Below are 20,164 nucleotides of genomic sequence, written 5' to 3'. Positions count from 1 at the left end.
ACACAAAGAGAACAAAGAAGCACTGATCCAGGAGTCCTTTCTATGGGAAGGAAAAGTAAATGTTAATGGATGTAGCTCCTTTAATCGTTTCACCAAGAAGGAATGAACAGATAAACTCAGAACCAGTTTCCAAGGTTAAAGTCTGAAAGAGAGCACATATAATTAGTTACAGTAAAGGTTCAGTCAATTGCTATGTCTAGGAGAGAGAAAGGGTTAAACACTGAAAGACAGGGCCATGTGGATCATCAGTAGAGGGTGAGCATTAAGTTGTTGCCAGCAGAAGCTCGGACGATGCCCCTCTCCAGAAAGGTGTCACAGGTAGACACAGAGTCAGGCCAGGTGTAGCTTCTAGGAAGAGAAAAGAGAGAGAACAAAGTTAAAAGCTCAAATAACAGCAAATAATGCAAAATTGGTGAGTAGTGTTAGAATGTAGCGAAGAGAGTGAAAGTGGTCATTATGTCCTCCAGCAGCCTAAGCCTATAGCAGCATAACTACAGAGATAGCTCAGGATAACCTAAGCCACTCTAACTATGAGCTTTATCAAAAGGGAAAGTTATAAGCCTAGCCTTAAAAGTAGACAGTTTGTCCATCTAGAGCCCACTGATGACCATTGTTATACTAAAAACCACAACGATTGGGATACCTCTCTTTGTCAGATTGACCATAACCATTGGAAAAGAGAGGGGGTCATACAGGTACCAACATGAGCTGAATGGACACACACTAGAGGAAGAAGCCATTACAAAATACATTTTAAAATTTTGACTGGGACAATTGAAGGAAAAGGGGGATGGGTGTATCTTGTCCTCATGCAAGCCTGAGAACAAGATCTGTAACATCTGTGAGGTATGGGGGAATCAGCATCATAACATATGGGTTGTTTGTTGCAAAACAAAGTGGTGTGCTTTACAAGATAGATGACATAAAGAGGAAAAACACTTATGTGGACATATTAAAGCAACATCTGCAGGTATCAGCTTGGAAGCTAGGACTAGGTGCTAAGGAAATGTATGTAAACCTCTGTGTGTCTCAAGAAGTCAGGTGAAGAGGCAACTGGAGAGACTGAACCAGAACAACGCTGCAGGTCCAGATTGTTTCAGCCCTAGAGTCCTGTAGGCCTCTGCAGAACAGCTCTTTGGGATTCTGCACCACCTTTTCAACCTTCACCTGACCTGGAAAAAGGTTGCAGTCTTGTGGAAGGCCCCCTGTCTTGTTTCGGTACCAAAGAAAACTCACCCATCAGTCCCGAATGACTATAGACTTGTTGCACTGTTATCCCACATCATGAGAGAGTCCTGTTGGCCCACCTGAGAAAGCAAACAATAAAATATTAGGAACTCCTTCAGGTTGCTTATCGCTGTGGAGTTGGAGGTGGAGCTGCCATCATACACCTACTTCAACAAATCTACTATCATCTGGACAAAGCCAGCAGCACTGTGAGGATCATGTTCTTTGATGTATCCAGTACATTTAACACAATTTAACCTGATTTGCTTTGTCAGAAACCCCAGAAGACTCAGGTGGAGGCCTCAACAATCTCCTGCATCAAAGACTCCCTGACAAACAGACCACAGTTTGTGAGACTGAAGGGTTATGTGTCTAACCAGGTAGTCAGCAGCACAGGAGCTCCACAGGGGACTGTACTTTCACCATTCCTCTTCACTCTGTACACCTCAGACTTCCAATACAAGACAAGATGTTGAATGTTTTGCATGGTGGTGCATTCTACAGTTCCCTCTCTTGTTTATTTAAACTGCTAGATTTTGCTACTGGTGAGGGATCACACTTTCTTTCTACTGGTGATACTTCGGCTGTATGGTCTGGTCTGAGAAACCTGACTGCCTACAGGAGCCCCCCCACCCATCCTGAACAGAATCCTCGCCTGGCCAACCGTCTGAATGGCTTCTACTGCAGACATGACAGGACGCCGTTCACACCTCAAACCATCTCCTCCATATCCCATTCAGGAACAAATTCTTCCCATAAAACAACCAACCCCCTACCTTCAGATCCTCCGCCAGCACTAAAGATCTCCGAGGAAGATGTAAACAGACTCTTTCAGCGCATGAAAACAAAGAAAGCTGGAGGACCTGATAATGTCTCCCCATCATGCCTGAAAGCCTGTGCAAATCAACTCGCCCCGATCTTCACCCAGATCTTCAACAAGTCCCTGGAGACGTGTGAGGTCCCCTCCTGCCTCAAACGATCCACCATCATCCCAGTGCCCAAGAAACCCACCATCCTTTGATTAAATGACTACAGGCCTGTAGCCCTGACGTATGTGGTCATGAAATCCTTTGAGCAGCTGGTGTTAAAGGATCTGAAAGACATCACAGGCCCCCTGCTGGACCCCCTGCAGTTTGCTTACCGAGCAAACAGGTCGGCAGATGATGCTGTCAGCTTAGGTCTACACTTCATCCTGCAACACCTCAACCACCCAGGGACGTACGCCAGGATCCTGTTTGTAGACTTCAGCTCGGCCTTCAACACCATCATACCAGACATCCTCCACCAGAAGCTCACCCAGCTCAACGTCCCAGCCTCCACTTGTCAGTGGATCAACAGCTTCCTGACAGACCGACAGCAGCAGGTGAGACTGGGGAGCATCTTCTCCCGAACCAGATCAATAAGTACTGGTGCCCCCCAGGGGTGTGTTCTATCCCCACTCCTCTTCTCCCTCTATACTAATGACTGCACCTCAGCGGACTCGTGAGTGAAATTCCTGAAGTTTGCAGACGACACCACTGTCATCGGTCTGATCCAGGATGGTGATGAGTCTGTATACAGACAGGAGGTGGATTGGCTGGTACACTGGTGCGGTCAGAACTACCTTGAACTCAACCTACTCAAGACTGTGGAAATGGTGGTGGACTTTCAGAGAACACCACCCATATACACCCCCGTCACCATCCTCAACAACACCGTGTCGGCTGTGGACCACTTCAGGTTCTTAGGAACCACCATCTCTGAGGACCTGAGATGGTCTTCACACATAGACAATGTTTGAAAGAAAGACGAGCAGAGACTGTACTTCCTGAGGCAACTCAAGAAGTTCAACCTTCCACAGGAGCTGCTGGTCATCTTCTACTGTGCCATCATTCAGTCTGTCCTGTCTTCATCCATCTCAGTGTGGTTTGGCTCATCCACAAAACAGGACAGGTCCAGACTGCAACGAATAATCAGGACTGCAGAGAGAATAATCAGGGCTGAGAGCTGCAAAAATCTCTGCAGACCCAACACACCCTGCACATAAACTGTTTAGAGTTTTACCTTTAGGCTGCCGCTACACAGCCCTGTTTACTAAAACCAGACGCCACAGAGACAGTTTCTTCCCCCAGGCTGTTTCTCTGTTGAACATTTAATAAAGTACCAAACAACAGCATACAGATGTTGCAAATGCACCTCTTTATTTATATATGTGTACAGGTCCTTCTCAAAATATTAGCATATTGTGATAAAGTTTATTATTTTCCATAATGTCATGATGAAAATTTAACATTCATATATTTTAGATTCATTGCACACTAACTGAAATATTTCAGGTCTTTTATTGTCTTAATACGGATGATTTTGGCATACAGCTCATGAAAACCCAAAATTCCTATCTCACAAAGTTAGCATATCATTAAAGGGGTCTCTAAACGAGCTATGAACCTAATCATCTGAATCAACGAGTTAACTCTAAACACCTGCAAAAGATTCCCAGCCTGGTTCATCATTCAAAACCCCAATCATGGGTAAGACTGCCGACCTGACTGCTGTCCAGAAGGCCACTATTGACACCCTCAAGCAAGACGGTAAGACACAGAAAGAAATTTCTGAACGAATAGGCTGTTCCCAGAGTGCTGTATCAAGGCACCTCAGTGGGAAGTCTGTGGGAAGGAAAAAGTGTGGCAGAAAACGCTGCACAACGAGAAGAGGTGACCGGACCCTGAGGAAGATTGTGGAGAAGGGCCGATTCCAGACCTTGGGGGACCTGCGGAAGCAGTGGACTGAGTCTGGAGTAGAAACATCCAGAGCCACCGTGCACAGGCGTGTGCAGGAAATGGGCTACAGTTGCCGCATTCCCCAGGTCAAGCCACTTTTGAACCAGAAACAGCGGCAGAAGCGCCTGACCTGGGCTACAGAGAAGCAGCACTGGACTGTTGCTCAGTGGTCCAAAGTACTTTTTTCAGATGAAAGCAAATTCTGCATGTCATTCGGAAATCAAGGTGCCAGAGTCTGGAGGAAGACTGGGAAAAGGAAATGCCAAAATGCCAGAAGTCCAGTGTCAAGTACCCACAGTCAGTGATGGTCTGGGGTGCCGTGTCAGCTGCTGGTGTTGGTCCACTGTGTTTTATCAAGGGCAGGGTCAATGCAGCTAGCTATCAGGAGATTTTGGAGCACTTCATGCTTCAACCTGCTGAAAAGCTTTATGTAGATGAAGATTTAATTTTTCAGCATGACCTGGCACCTGCTCACAGTGCCAAAACCACTGGTAAATGGTTTACTGACCATGGTATCACTGTGCTCAATTGGCCTGCCAACTCTCCTGACCTGAACCCCATAGAGAATCTGTGGGATATTGTGAAGAGAACGTTGAGAGACTCAAGACCCAACACTCTGGATGAGCTAAAGGCCGCTATCGAAGCATCCTGGGGCTCCATAAGACCTCAGCAGTGCCACAGGCTGATTGCCTCCATGCCACGCCGCATTGAAGCAGTCATTTCTGCAAAAGGATTCCCGACCAAGTATTGAGTGCATAACTGTACATGATTATTTGAAGGTTGACGTTTTTTGTATTAAAAACACTTTTCTTTTATTGGTCGGATGAAATGTGCTAATTTTGTGAGATAGGAATTTTGGGTTTTCATGAGCTGTATGCCAAAATCATCCGTATTAAGACAATAAAAGACCTGAAATATTTCAGTTAGTGTGCAATGAATCTAAAATATATGAATGTTAAATTTTCATCATGACATTATGGAAAATAATGAACTTTATCACAATATGCTAATATTTTGAGAAGGACTTGTACTTTTAGTGACATGCTGCATATTTTTGTACCAAAATTATTGAATATTATTGCATTAAAGTCAATTCTTACTTTTGAATCATTAATTTTTTTAAAATAATTTTAATAGTTTCAGACAACCATCACTTTTCTACTCTTATCCACACATTCGATGGCTGCTGTTCCAAACCACAATGACATTAGGCTTTTAGAGATAACAGGGTTTTCCCCTGCTCTCCTCCATCATCTGGTATCATCATGGGCTATAATTAGACAGGTAATGGAAAGTAGAGAAACTCTATGCCCATCCTTCTTAATGAAAGAGCCATAACAATGCAAATACTGGCTCCTTGATTACTCTGATGCCTAAAAGGGTGATATATTTTTAACTTTTTAAGTATTAGAGTGAGGCACCAAAGCCTGCCGGAGAGAGTGAATTTAGATGATGAGATGCAGTTCCTAATTTAAAGAGGGAGGAGGGAAGTTATGAGTCAGCTCAGATGAATAAAATGGGTAATAAAATTGGGAATGAGGGCATGATGAGACTTTGGCCTCTCTCCTCCACCCTCAGCCCATCAACTTCTAAGTCTGTCCACCCACTCCTTTTCTCTCTTGCAAAATGGATGGAATTGTTTCCCTTTCCTGTCCATTGTAGCTTCTTTCTAATGTTTCCCCTCATTTTTCCCTCAGACGATCTTTCTTTCCTTACCTTGATGTTTTTTTACCTCAGGTTCTCCGCTATATCTCATGCCAGTGTTCCATTTTCCTTCCTATCAGATCAGCAGTGAGGAATGGGAAAGATATCTGCAGTAAAGGCAAGATCAGGAGGGCCTAGGAATGGGAAATGTGGGTAACTGAGTCTTTAGAGACCACAGAGCTCTGGCTGAGAGGCGTAGGAGCTCCAGACTGTAATTAAGAAGAATATTTTTATATTTGACTTAGTCTGAAAGCTTGGACAAAGGAAGCTGAGCCAGATCTGAAATTACTAAAAGGGGGTAAAGCTGCTTTGTTCTGTCCTGAAGTTAAAACCTAATTTCTAAGGTTGATGGTGAAGGAAAACCAAAGAAAGGGGAAATCGTTTTGGTGAAGGATAGGTTCAGACAGGTGTGAACCCTGACAACCCAGGGTTCAGAGCAGGAAACAGGGTCGTAGTTTAACACTCCTCTCTGCAGCTTCTGTACTGCTACCCACCCATTACCCTATTAAGACAGTGTCTCGCCCACGGCCAAAATTGAATAGATTAAAAATAATCTCAAACGAGGAAATCAGGAAAATCTAATACAAATAAACACAACTCAGACTAAAAAGAAAAATAAAAAAATTACATGTGGCTTACTGAACATAAGATCTCTCTCTTCAAATACTTTGCTAGTTAGTGACCTGATTTGTGACAATCAGATTGATTTACTTTGCCTCAAAGAAACCTTGCTGCAGCAAGAGGATTATGTTACTATAAATGAGTCAACTCCTACTAATTATTTAAATTTTCACATTCCTCGAAATACTGGGCGAGGAGGAGGAGTAGCAACCATCTTTCAGTCAGATTTATTGATTAGTCCCAGACCAATCAATAGCTACAACTCTTTTGAATATTTAATCCTTAGTTTTCCTCATCCAAATTGCAAAGCACTAAAGCCACTTCTGTTTGTTGTTTTGTACCATCCACCGGGCCCTCACTATCAATTTTTAGATTAGTTTTCAGACCTTTTATCTGATTTAGTGTTAAATACAGATAAGGTTATTATAGTGGGGGATTTTAACATTCATGTTGATACTGAAAGTGATAGCTTAAATATAGCGTTTAATGCTATCTTAGACTCAATTGACTTTGGTCAAAACATTGACAAACCTACCCACCTTTGTCTTCATTCTCTGGACTTTGTGCTGACATATGGCATTGAGTGTAAAGACATAACAATATTTTCTCATAACCCTGTCCTGTCTGACCATTTCTTAGTAACCTTTGAGTTTAATTTAACCAAGTACTCCACAACTGAAAGAAAATTTCATTATAGTAGATCATTATCAGGCGATGCTGTAACAACCTTTAAAGAATCTGTTCCACTTTTAATTTCCTCATTATCACAGAAAAACACAGTGGAGGGCAATAATTCTGTTTCTGCCCCTTCACAAATTGATTCTCTTGTTCATAGTGTTACTTCATCATTGCGTGATGCATTAGACAATGCAGCCCCCTTGAAAAAGTAGGTAATTATTCATAGGAGGCTAGCTCCGTGGTTTAATTCAGAGCTGCATACTTTAAAGCACAATGTTAGAAAATTGGAGAGAAAATGGCACTCTACACACCTAGAGGATTCCTACTTAATCTGGAAAAATAGCCTACTGTTGTATAAAAAGACACTTCGCCAAGCCAGAACAGCTTATTTCTCATCATTAATAGAAGAAAACAAGAATAATCCTAGCTTTCTCTTTAGTACAGTTGCTAAACTTACACAGAGTCATAGCTCTGTTGAGCCATCCATTCCCTTAGCTCTTAGCAGTCATGACTTTATGGGATTCTTCCAAAAGAAAATTGATTCTATTAAAAAGAAAATATTTGACATACTCCCGAAGATGATTACTTCATCCTCAGCAAGTGAGATAATATTGGAAATAACTGCAGAACCTGATTTGTGTTTGGACTGTTTTGATCCTGTGAAGCTTCCTGAGTTATCAGAAATATTAGCTTCAACTAAACCTTCAACTTGTATGTTAGACCCAATCCCAACCAAATTATTTAAGGAAGTGTTCCCTCTGATTACCAGCCCCATTTTAGATATGATTAATCCATCCTCAGTAAATAGATATGTACCTCAGGCTTTTAAGGTAGCTGTAATTAAACCTTTACTTAAGAAACCTTCGCTTGATTGAGATGACTTGAAAAATTACAGACCTATATCCAATCTTCCATTCTTATCTAAAATTCTTGAGAAAATAGTTGCTAATCAAATGTGTGAGCATTTACACAGCAATGACCTGTTTGAAGAGTTTCAGTCAGGCTTCAGAGCTCATCATAGCCCTGAAACAGCTCTGCTGAAAGTCACTAATGATATTCTTATGGCCTCAGATAATGGACTTGTGTCTGTTCTGGTTCTGTTAGATCTCAGTGCTGCATTTGATACAGTCGACCATAATATTCTCTTAGAAAGGCTGGAATATGCTGTAGGGATCAGGGGTTGGTTTAAATCTTATTTGTCTGACAGATTCCAGTTTGTTCATGTAAATGATAAATCATCTTTAAACTCCAGGGTTAATTGTGGAGTACCACAGGGTTCAGTACTTGGGCCAATTCTCTTTACTATATATATGCTTCCAATAGGTCAAATTATCAGGCAGCATAGAATACATTTTCACTGTTACACTGATGATACTCAGCTTTACTTATCCATGAATGCTGATGAGCCCAACCACTTAGATAGACTACAAGCATGTCTTGAAGACATAAAAACTTGAATGACTTTAAATGTTCTGCTTCTAAATTCAGACAAGACAGAAGCTGTCGTCTTTGGACCGGAGTCTTTAAAAAAGAAACTGCTTAGTGAATCACTTAACCTGGATGGCATTAAATTGACCTCCGGTAATAATGTAAATAACCTTGGTGTTATTTTTGACCAGGACATGTCATTTAAATCCCACATTAAACAGGTTTCTAGGATTTCCTTCTTTCATCTCCGGAACATTGCCAAAATTAGAAATATCCTGTCCAGGAGTGACGCTGAAAAACTAGTCCATGCATTTGTTACTTCAAGGCTGGATTATTGTAATTCGTTACTATCAGGATGTCCACAAAATGCAGTTAAAAGCCTTCAGCTGATTCAAAAGGCTGCAGCAAGAGTTCTGATGAAAATTAAAAAGAGAGATCATATTTCTCCTATTTTAGCTTCCCTTCATTGGCTCCCTGTTAAATTCTCCTCCTCACATATAAAGCCCTTAATGGTCTAGCTCCATCATACATCAGAGATCTGATGGTTCCATATGTTCCTAACAGAGCACTTTGTTCTTAGACTGCAGGTTTACTGGTGGTTCCTAGAGTCTCTAGAAGTAAATGGGAGGCAGATCCTTTAGTTATCAGGCTCCTCTCCTGTGGAACCAGCTGCCAGTTTTAGTCCATGAGTACTGTCTACTTTTATAGGCTAGGCTTAAAACTTTCCTTTTTGAAAAAGCTTATAGTTAGAGTGGCTTAGGTTATCCTGAGCTATCTCTGTAGTTATGCTGCTATAGGCTTAGATTGCTGGAGGACATAATGACCACTTTCACCCTCTTCGCTACATTCGCACACTACTCTCTAATTCTGCATTATTTGCTGTTATTTCAGTTTTTAACTTTATGTTCTCCATCTTTTCTCTTCCTAGAAGCTACACCTGGCCTGACTCTGTGTCTACCTGTGACACCTTTCTGGAGAGAGGCATTGTCCAAGCTTCTGCTGGCAACAACTTAATGCTCACCCTCTACCGATGATCCACATGGCCCTGTCTTTCAGTGTGTAGCAGCTCCCCAGCACTTAAATTAATAAGCCAGTCTCGACGGGTGATTTTTGCATTTTATTTTCCCTCAGTCACCTCAGTCCTTCAATCACCGTGAAAACTAAAACATATACAAATATTAGAATACAAACATAAACTTACAATACAAACAACAAAACAAAAACGTACCTCGCTGTTTCACTGGGGAACACTGTGTTCATTCATTTCCTAGTGCCAAGAATCTTGTCAGTTCAAGTCATTCATTGGCACAATGATTCTACAAGCCTTTATAGTTCCTGCCCTCCTTAACTACAGCAACCCATGAGGTACATACAAAAAAAAAAAACCCAAAACTTTATAAAATATAAACCAACAATGCTAATCAAAACAGACAAATATCCATAAGCAATCTGCGACATTCTTAATTTAGAAAATTCACTTCGAACAATTTAATTTAAATAACCTACAAAATAAGTTATTTAGGCAATTTATTTTAAATAGATCACAATCTATTACACAGTGTTTAACCCTTTATCTCTCCTAGACATGGCAATTGACTGAGCTTTTACTATGACTAACTGTGCTTTCTTTCAGACTCTAACCTTGAAAACTGGCTCAGAGTTTATCTGTTCATTCTTTCTAGTTGAAATGACTAAAGGAGCTACATCCATTAACATTTACTTTTCCTTCCCATAGAACGTACTCCTGGATCAGTGCTTCTTTGTTCTCTTTGTGTCTCTGCTCTGTTCTCTCAAATCCCCAGTCGGTCGTGGCAGATGGCTGCTCACACTGAGCCTGGTTCTGCTGGAGGTTTCTTCCTGTTAAAAGGGAGTTTTTCCTCTCCACTGTCGCTACATGCATGCTCAGTATGAGGGATTGCTGCAAAATAAACGCCAGTGACTGTCCACTGTCTACATGCTCATCCGGGAGGAGTGAATGCTACAAGTCACTGACTGGATGCAATCTGCTGGGTTTCCTTAGACAGAAAAACGTTTTATCCAATTTGAATAAATAACTGAATCTGACTGCACTGTTCAATAGTTACGAATAATTGGAATGTATGAACCTGACTTTTGTGAAGTGCCTTGAGACGACATGTGTTGTGAATTGGTGCTATATAAATAAACTGAATTGAACTGAATTGAGAGCTTACCACCTGCATATGATCACCAATTTCAACCCAAACATTCAAGATGGCTTCCTTGCATTAAAGACCTGTTAATCTTAGTCTCAGTTTAAATCAGCAGACCGACACCATCTTTGGATTAGTGGCACTGACCCCTACAGGACTCTGAAACATTGTCAGCGGAGGGCTACAACTTTTATCAATGCTATATTTTACAAATATTTGCAAGTTCTGCAAAAACAATTTCTCAACATGAATTTTTTTCACCACTGAAGATTAGAAGGAAAATGTGAGTTTATGCAAATGCAATCGAACATGAATTTATTTTGATGCTTTTTAAAGATCTTTGACAGAGATGCCGATAAAATGGAGGGTGCTTTACCTCCCCTATGATCACTATACTACACCTTTGAACTGGGTAATATGTAGTGACAAAGACTTTAATACGTGTATAGGATCATAGAGAAATTAATTGTCTACCTGTGAAAAATAGTGAAATAATTTTACCGCTTCATTGTCAGTACAGTATCTTAATGTGAAATTTATTTAAATATAAAAGTAAATCAGTCATGATATGTTGGACTTGGGTTTGCCTATGTTGCTTTTGTTCTGGGTGTTTCGGGGTCTTTACTTCTGTACATTTCTGATATTTATGTTTGTTCACTTTTGTCCTTAATCAGTTTCTGTTCAAGGCCTTGGTGTACATCTCCATGTACCCAAGTCTCTTGAACCTTGAACAGATGGACCTCTTAAAAGGAAATAATGTTTTGGATTATACAGAGTCTACTCATAGGAGAAGAAGAAAAGAGTTGAAAAGAAATAAAATGTCATGATTTGTATGGTTTTGAGTTTTGTTTTGGATGTTGCTATATTCTCCAGGTGGTGTTTTATTAGTTATCGTCTTAGATTTAGTTCCTTCCTCATTCTTGTATTTTGTACATGGTGCATTTAAAGTTTATGTTATGTTACATCTGTAAAATTTCCTTTAGTTAGATTGTTTCTTTACATCTCTGTTCAGTACATCCATGTTTTAGTTACCACTACCTGCCACATTCAGCCTATGATTAGCTTCATTTGGTCCACCTGCTCCAACAGTCTCCTTGTTTTCACCTGTGCGGTGCTCCATTTATACGCTACTGTTCTGTTTACCCCCTGCTGGAGTATCCAGTTTGCATTGGCTAGACCTGTCCATAACTGCCACGCCAAGTATGTCTATGTCCTGGATTGTTTGTTTCATGCCGTGTTCATGCCTGTTTTCTTTGCCATCACTCCATGCTTCATCCACCATGTACCTGCCTGTAAGTTTTTCACCTTTTGTTTATTAAATTGTTCTAATCACCGTACTGCTCCTGCCGGCCTGTCTGCATTTTGTTTCCACTCCAAGAGCCCGTTCTGACAGAATACAGTGATTGTTCAGAAGAATTCCAATGCAGTTCTTGTATCCTATTGTCCCTAAAAGATAAATTACCCACATTTTGAAAACAAGATATATCTGTATACTGTATATCTTTAAAAATTAGTATTGTTGTTATTTTTCTTCTTCTGCCCATGATCATACCCATACTTTCTTCATCTGCTGTGTGTTTAGTGCCACTCTCTGATTGGGAGTTTAATTGTCCCTTGCAGCACATACAGCCTAAACAACAGGTGTCAAAATCCAGTCCCCGAGGGGCGGTGTCTTGCAACTTTTAGATGCGTGCTTCATCACACATATTTTAAATAACTTGTTCACTTGTTGTGCTATGAGGCTAATGAAATGTAATAATTGCAGGACACTGGGCCTCAAGGACTGGAGTTTGATACTCCTGGAAACAACCACAAATTAGGGCTGCACATTAGATGTTCACAGAGACTCCTAGTGGATCCTAGTGGGTGAGTACATGTTTCAAAATTTATGTTACACTGGCTTTGTGGACGAGTGGACAATAGAGAGGTCCAGGTGGAAAAAAGTAGGCCTCAGTCATTGCTTCCCTGTGCCACGTGTTTCCCCTTGGTCTTTATCCAGCTGTTCTTCATAACCAGGATGACTCAGCTGCCTGCTAGCCTCCAGGCTGTCACTTGCTTCTTCTCATTAATTAGTCTCACCTGTTACGTCTGTTACATAGTTATCACTCTCCTCAGTATATATGATGCATCTTGTCAGATTCTTCTGTTGGATCCTGTTATGCACTCCTTGCCCTTCTACCTACTTCCATGTTGGTTGTTTCTACTCATGCTCATCAGACTTTGCCTCCCTCCCAGTGTTACCTAATGTGGATTTGATAAAATTTGTTTTTTGGTTTGACTTGGAATTCTGGTTATTTAACTGAAATTGTTTTCCTTGCACCTGAGCCTGTCTGACTGCATTTGCCTCCTTAATCACCACACAAAGGATAACAAAATCTGTCATAAAAAATGCAATTCAATGTGGTAAACCACAACATGAGACAGCTGAGCTGGGGAATGTCGAGCAAATCCACCCCAGCCTGGCGCCTCACACCTGGGGTCACTCTAGGGGAGAAGATGGTCAAGCCTCTCTCAAAGAGCTGGGTTCCAGAGCCCAGGCTGTGCATTGAGAGGAGCCCTACTGTTTCTAGCCAGTATTCATTGACCTCCCACACAAGCTTGGGCTCCATTTACCCCAGTGAGGTGACATTCCACGTCCCCAGAGCTAGTCTGAGCGCCCGGGGATCAGGCCGTCGAGGCCTCTGCCTGTCCGCTTCCCAATCTTCTCAGCGCCAATCCCTCATGGTTCCCCCCTGCAGGTGATGGGCCCATTGGGGGATGGCCTTGCGTCACTGGTTCGGGCTTGGCCCAGCCAGGTCCCGTGAGGAGTGATCCAACCACCAGGAGCTCGCCGATGAGCCACAACCCCAGGTTTAGCTTAAAGATTGTTATTTTCAAAGCGTACTTTTAATCTGACAAACGAGCCTCATCCGTTTGCATATTCTATTTTTTGAAAATTACTGTATTTAATGGTTACTAAAAGACAGAGGACAGAGGCAGTCCATCTGCACGTTCTGGAGTACAGAAATATACTGGTAAGTTAATTTCAAGATGCTTTTCTGTTACAAACATTTGTTCACTCTTGCCTTACATTAATGATCTCCGTTACTGGCTAGAGCTCATGATTTATTGTAGTGTCATAAGATGAGGGTAATCTCCTAGTACACATTATGACTGACTCATTTTGGACTTAATTTCAAGTAATCATACTAATTTGGATTCATGTTAAAAATAAAAGTAGCGAGAAGGGCGAGCATGAGTAACCACTCTCAATTAAATAACCTAATTTATTTTACTTTTAAGCACTATGTTCTTTTTATTTCTACTAAGATCCATTCATCCATTCATTTTTTTACCACAGTTTTTATTTATAATTAGCACTAAAGTTAGGACCCACATGGAGAGTTGCATACTTGTTGTATGCACAGGTGAATTAATTATATATATATATATATATATATATATATATATATATATATATATATTATTAGATGATCAAAAAAACAGAAACTGTTGCAAATGCAAATTTGTTGTTGTAGCTTATGTTGGTAAGTACATTTTATTTATATAACATGTTTTATAGATACAATTCACTAAGTGTTTCACTAAGACAAAGCATAAAAACTAAAATATAGAAATGTAAACACTGGTGTTGGAGATCTCTTGGACTATTTTTGTCTGGGGTCCTGACTGTGGGATAACAACAAGTATGAGTGTGCAGGTCTGTGTATCAGCAGACTGGAGGCTAAATTTAAGAGAGGATTGGAAGAAGAGATATTACAGAAAAAACGAAGGATAAGGTTGAGAAACCACAGTGATAAAGCTCTCTGCGGGAGAAAATCGATAGGCTCAGTTAGGACCTGGTGAGGGATGGCATTAGATTCTAATGAAAAAGCTGCCTGGAGGTATTCATCGTATCTGCAGTCATTTTATTTCATGACCAACTCAGGAGCTCTGATGTATTTGTTTCTAACACAGGATTTGTTTCTAATGCAGTAGTTTTAAAAACTGATATATAACCATTTTAATATTATTTCACTTATACAGTTATTGTCTGTCTTAATAGTTATAAGCTTGCAGTGTTGAATGGTTAAAATTAGACATTGTATAACATAAACATTCATTAAACCTGAGGAACAGACTAAGAAAATGATAAATTTAAACAGGAGGACAGAATGCAAACCTCACAAAAATTCAATAATTAAGATGCATTTGCATAATCTATTCAGTAACTTAAATGTGTGAAATCCTGAAATTTGTAACTGTGTGGAACATGAAATAGTAGAAAGGTTTTTCTGGCATATGTCATTTTGCAAATAGATTTTTGCCATTGTAACAAGGCTTTGCTTTGTGTCAAGGGGGGACCCAAATAATACAAAAAATGAAAAGTGGCCAAAAACAAAAACAAAAGCTTGTATATCTTAGTGAATAAGGCACAATGACAGGATGAGAACAAAGAAGACCAGGTGGGCTCCATTTTCACATATGCCCAGTAACAGTGTGCTGAGTCCAGACCTGCGGAGCATTAAAACAGCATGCCAAGCGCCTCATACAACAGGTGCCTCGGTTAGATTTCACCGGGAACCTGATTGTCAGGATATGAGATTTTGGACTTTGTTTGTGGTTTGGTGTTTTTGTTTTACTAGATGCTCTTGTTTGAAGTTTTGTATTCTTGTTCATCACTTTGTGTTCTGACAATTCTGGTTTCCTTTTGCCTCCCTGTCTGTTCTCCTCTCATCATTAGTTTTCCTCTTTTAGTTGTTAATTACTTAGTTTCTGTTCCCTTTACATTCATTGTCCATCTTAGCTCTGTTTCTTCTGTTTATCTTTATTCTCCAATTCCTCCTTTAACAGGTTAGTTTTAGTTACTGTTTACTTTTATTCTAGTCATCTTTTCTCCTGTTCTGCTTGGGTCTGTGTTTCTCCTTATTGGTTAATCTGTTTCACCTGCTCCCTCTGCCTCCCAGCCTCCTTGTGTCACCTGTTCCCTGTTCCTCTGATTACCTGCCCTATTGTTTCTTGTCCACCTTTGTCTGTATTTAAGTTTGCCTTCGTCCTTTGTTCCACGTGGTGTCGTTATGTCTTTTCAATGTCCTCATGAGATGTCTTTTGGATTTTGTCCTTGAACTGGATAATCTTGTCACCCTGCACCTCGCCTGCATGTAAGTGGACTCGCTTTAAATTAAAGGAGTTTTTAACCACCTCTCTGCTTTTCTCCGTGCTTGTTTGCCTTTTGGTCCACCACAAAAAATAGAACTATGACACGGATGTAAAACCACTTCAACTAAATGGGTGCTGGAAACACAACTGCAATGTTTCAAACCTAAGAAGGTGTTGCATATATTACAATATAAAATATGGTACTGTATTATTAATTAGTCAATCATACCATCGATCAATCTATTTATCAATCTGTAATGTAATCTGTAATCTGTAATCTTTCTACCTACACATTTATACCATACATTTAAAAAGACCAGGACTTTGATTTATTCCTGTGCTATAATTTGTTATTGAATCAGAGATATCAGCTAAATATTATGAGAAAATCATCATGGACTACTAATGGTTACGGCTGCATTTCGAAACTCCTAAATATTCCAGTGAGTGCTGTTAGAGCCATACTATGAAAGTGAAAATAACTTCAATTCGCCATGAACCAGGTTCAAGCCACAGCATTCAGGCCATGGCCAAGAAATCAAAGTGGTGTCCAAGATTCAAGGAGCACTCACAGCGAGCTTCAGAAACAACTGGAAATAGCAGGTACAGCTTTTCACATGTAAAGTAAGTAATGCACTCAACCCCAATGGGTTTGACATCATCCTGCTGTTCAAGAAAGCTGCAAGCATCTCCTTTGTTTTGATTTCATTCACGATATGATTGTTTCCACATCATATCATAGAGTGGTCCACCAGTTCTCTGTGCTCAGCCTCTTGTCCATCTTTAATAAACCTGACGACTGCAGATGCATCTGAGCATTTCTGCACATGACAGAACTCTGACTTGTACAGGAGGTTGGAGGTGTACAGAATGATTAATGATGGAAGTACAGTCCCCAAATCAAACTGTTGACTGTTTGAATGGTAATTATTGATCCAAATAAAAATGTGTTGACCAGACCTACATTTAGAATCAGAAAGAGATGGCATTTTGGTTTTACCACTGTGTCCATCATGGCTCCTGTGGCATCTAACTCACCATTTCTACCCTCAAAACAGGACGTTGCTTAAGAAGATGATGGAGGCCTAAGGACCTGTTTACTAATGATTAATTCAGAGCCATAAACCTTTAGAAATAACTTATTCTGATTCCCATACTCACTCCTTTCCTGACCTCGCTTCAACGTCTTCATGGTCGCAGAAGGGTTGGAGTCTTTCCCATCCGTCACCTTCCTGAGCAGTTCTTTGGTCCTTAGAAAAAAATAGATTTTGGACATTTGTTGTTAGATTAAGATTAGGTTAGAGGGTAAGATGTGATATGACTGTTTTTGTAACAAATATCAGATCCTCATGCTTAGAAGTATATTCTATAGTGTGTCCGAACATCTTTAACCCAGTTCCTATAAGACTTTGTGTATTTCAGTAAAAATGGCATGGAACAGAGAGACGAGCAACATGAGCTGTGGTAGAGAGAACGCACAGCAGCTCAAGGAGGGGGACTAATTAATTAAATAGAAATAGGTTTAAAGTACAATGTAAACTAGGAAGTAAAACACAAAAGAATCAAAATCAGGAGGGTGTTGGTAAAGAGTTCTAGAGTCCGGCAGCGCAGGAGGCCCGGAGGCCAATGGCAATGAAAGTCTGGAGGCCGACCGCGTAGGAGGTCTATTGATGTCGACAGCGACACATGTAGAACCCATGAAGAGCCTCGTCTTGAGGCCGACCAGGGGACCGGAAGGACTCACTGAGAGCCTTGTCAGGAAGCCGGCAGGGAGGTGTGGAGCGCCCATGGAGGAATTTAGAAAACTGGAACCCACAGTGGAACTCATGAGACTCACGGAGGAGCTCTTTAGTGTGTCTGAACATCATTATCTCAGTTCCTAAAATACTTTGTGTCATGCTTCAGTTTTATGAAGGACTCAAATGCAAAGATTAGTTGAGGTAGAGCTGAGTATTCTAATAATAAAAAATTAAATAACACAATCGATTTGCAAAGCGAACAGAGACCAGACACAGGACATGGACCTGGGAGATCAACAAACTGGAACCCATGGTGGAACTCATGAGACTGGAGCCTACAGAGAAGGATGGAAGAACTTTGGGGAATGGTAGTGGAACCACTGGAACTCTCAAAGGAACCCTGGAAAACAATATTTCCATATACAGTACATTTATTTTGTTTGTCTGTCTTTCTTGGAGGAAACCTTGGAAAACAGCCGTGGAACCTCTGGAACCCTTTTGAGGAACCCTGGAGGATGGCGTGGAAGCCCGGAGAACCCATGACAGAGCTCTGGAGAGCATCGTGGGAGCCACCAGGAGAAGCTTTTTGTGTTATTTTCCCATATGCTATACATTTGTGAGGGGGCTGGAGCACCTGTCCCTTTTGCTCCTTGTCCAAAAGTGCCCATATTATCTATTTATTTATTTATTTATTCATTCACAAGCCTTTCTGTTTCTTGTTGGTCAATAAACCGGTAAGTGAGGGGCTGAAACACAACACAAGCAGGTGGAGAAAAGAGAGGGTTATGGCTCTCTGAGCAGGAGGAGACAAGTGAGGAGAAGTTGTTGTGTTATGAACCAGCTGCTAGCTAAAGACTTTGTAGGTGTCTAAAAAACTTTGACTCAGCAGTTTTACTATAATATTTGTAGAAAAGCTACTTTGAGGAGACTTTGAGGAGATGTGTGATGATGAGATGCATCGGTGCTGCAATTTATATATATTTAACCTTTTTTAGGGCCAATGAAAATGCAGTTATTATTCTATCAATCAGCTGTTTTAGAGGTTAGAATGAACTGAATAGCTTGTCACGAACAAATCATTATGTAGATTATATCACATTTCTGTCAAAATTTGTCTCCTCAACTAATAATGTTGGTTTTATGTTCCAATTTAACAAGCAATGATTTTTATAAAATATGTTGTTATATTTTTTATTCAAGAAATTTATGACTAATTTCTAGTAACTTAACTAGATAGTAGCATGTACATTTTAAGTAGTAAGTAAATATTTTTTTGGATAATAGTCCATAAAGTGTTTGTTTTAGTTCAAAGATGCCTTGTAAAGAAAGATGTCTGAAACAAACCAGGAAGAAGCTGCTTGAAGCAGCCAAAGGTAGAAGATTGTTAACCAACTGGGTTAGAAAGAGTAGAACAGGTAAGAGCAGAAATACTAATATTTTACATAGTCAACATATAGATGTTTGGTTGTGCACTTATATATGAATTTTACTAGCAACCAGTTAAGAAGTTTTTAATGATGTTCAATTGTACTGTTTTTAAATGTAGATTTATTCATAGCTAATTTCTTGCCTGTAGAAGGTTCCAACAGTGTAATCGTGTAAAAACAAAATATGTCTTGTGACCTAGATCTCTAATAAAATATTTCATACATATATACATGGTGTTGCATTCTATATAATAGTTTTCCCCAGTTTTGATTCAATTATATATCAATGTTTATTATTTTGGGCTGCACGGTGCTGCAGTTGGTAGCACTGTTGCCTTGCAGCAAGAAGGTCCTGGGTTCGATTCCTGGCCGGGGGTCTTTCTGCATGGAGTTTGGATGTTCTCCCCATGCATGCATGGGTTCTCACCGGGTACTCCGGCTTCCTCTCACAGTCTAAAAGACATGCCTGTTAGGTTAATTGGTCACTCTAAATTGCCCTTAGGTGTATGAATGAGGGTTTGCATGGTTGCTTGTCTGTTTCCCTGCGATGGACTGGCGACCTGTGCAGGGTGTACCCGGCCTCTCGCCCATAGATTGCTGGAGATAGGCACCCGCGACCCACTATGGAATAAGCGGTACAAAATGACTAACTGTTTATTATTTTCTAGTACATCATGGTAGATTAATATTCTGCCCTTGAATTTGGCTATCTGTGCCTGTGTTTTACTTTGAGCAACTGACCCTTTAGTGGTCTCTGCACGGCCCTGCTTTAAAGTACAATTATTTCGAGCATTTGTCTGTCTTTCTCTGATTCCTCCAGTCTGCCTTAAGTGCTCTCACAGGAGAAATGTTCAGATTTTCCAGGAATAATTCATCATTCGCATTAGTTCTAGAGATCTTGTTTTTATGAACTCGATTTACATGTCCCAGCATTACTGTTGTTTTTCCAACCTTTTTATGATGAACTGCAGTACCGGCTGCATTTGCTCCATCCTAAATAGTTCAAATTAATAATCTGCGGGTTTAGGATTAGGATGTACATAAATGCCTGTGTCTGATAGTCATTGCCACCATTATTTTAACCTTTTTGTTACCCTTTTATCTTTTTATTGTCTCTGTCTGTGAAGATCATTGAGTTGCATGAGTTTTTAGTTTTTTATGCAGAGTTGTTCGGACGTGAGAGTGAAATATGTAATGTGGATACCACTGCTGGTTGTGGGCGTATAGCAAGTGAATATCATTTGAAAATACACTGCCTGGCCAAAAAAAAA

The 20,164-nt window shown here is 40.4% G+C and overlaps 2 long non-coding RNA genes across 2 annotated transcripts in view; one reads left to right on the top strand and one right to left on the bottom strand.

Moving 5' to 3' along the window:
- Nucleotides 1–430: 430 nt before the first annotated feature.
- The window catches only part of LOC124874426, a 30,955-nt gene continuing 11,221 nt past the window's right edge, over nucleotides 431–20,164 (bottom strand). The window contains exons 3-4 of the long non-coding RNA XR_007039802.1: nucleotides 16,889–16,977; nucleotides 431–1,307 (exon numbers count right to left, since the gene is read on the bottom strand). This is a non-coding gene — a long non-coding RNA (uncharacterized LOC124874426). The remainder of the gene's footprint in view (nucleotides 1,308–16,888; nucleotides 16,978–20,164) is intronic.
- LOC124874425 lies at nucleotides 15,543–19,121 on the top strand. Its single transcript, XR_007039801.1, has 3 exons — nucleotides 15,543–15,729; nucleotides 16,231–16,330; nucleotides 17,926–19,121. It is a non-coding gene; the product is annotated as an uncharacterized LOC124874425 (long non-coding RNA).

This window comes from Girardinichthys multiradiatus, chromosome 9, assembly GCF_021462225.1.
Source record: "Girardinichthys multiradiatus isolate DD_20200921_A chromosome 9, DD_fGirMul_XY1, whole genome shotgun sequence".
Lineage (NCBI taxonomy): Eukaryota > Metazoa > Chordata > Actinopteri > Cyprinodontiformes > Goodeidae > Girardinichthys > Girardinichthys multiradiatus.
This window is presented reverse-complemented; position numbering and strand designations above follow the sequence as displayed.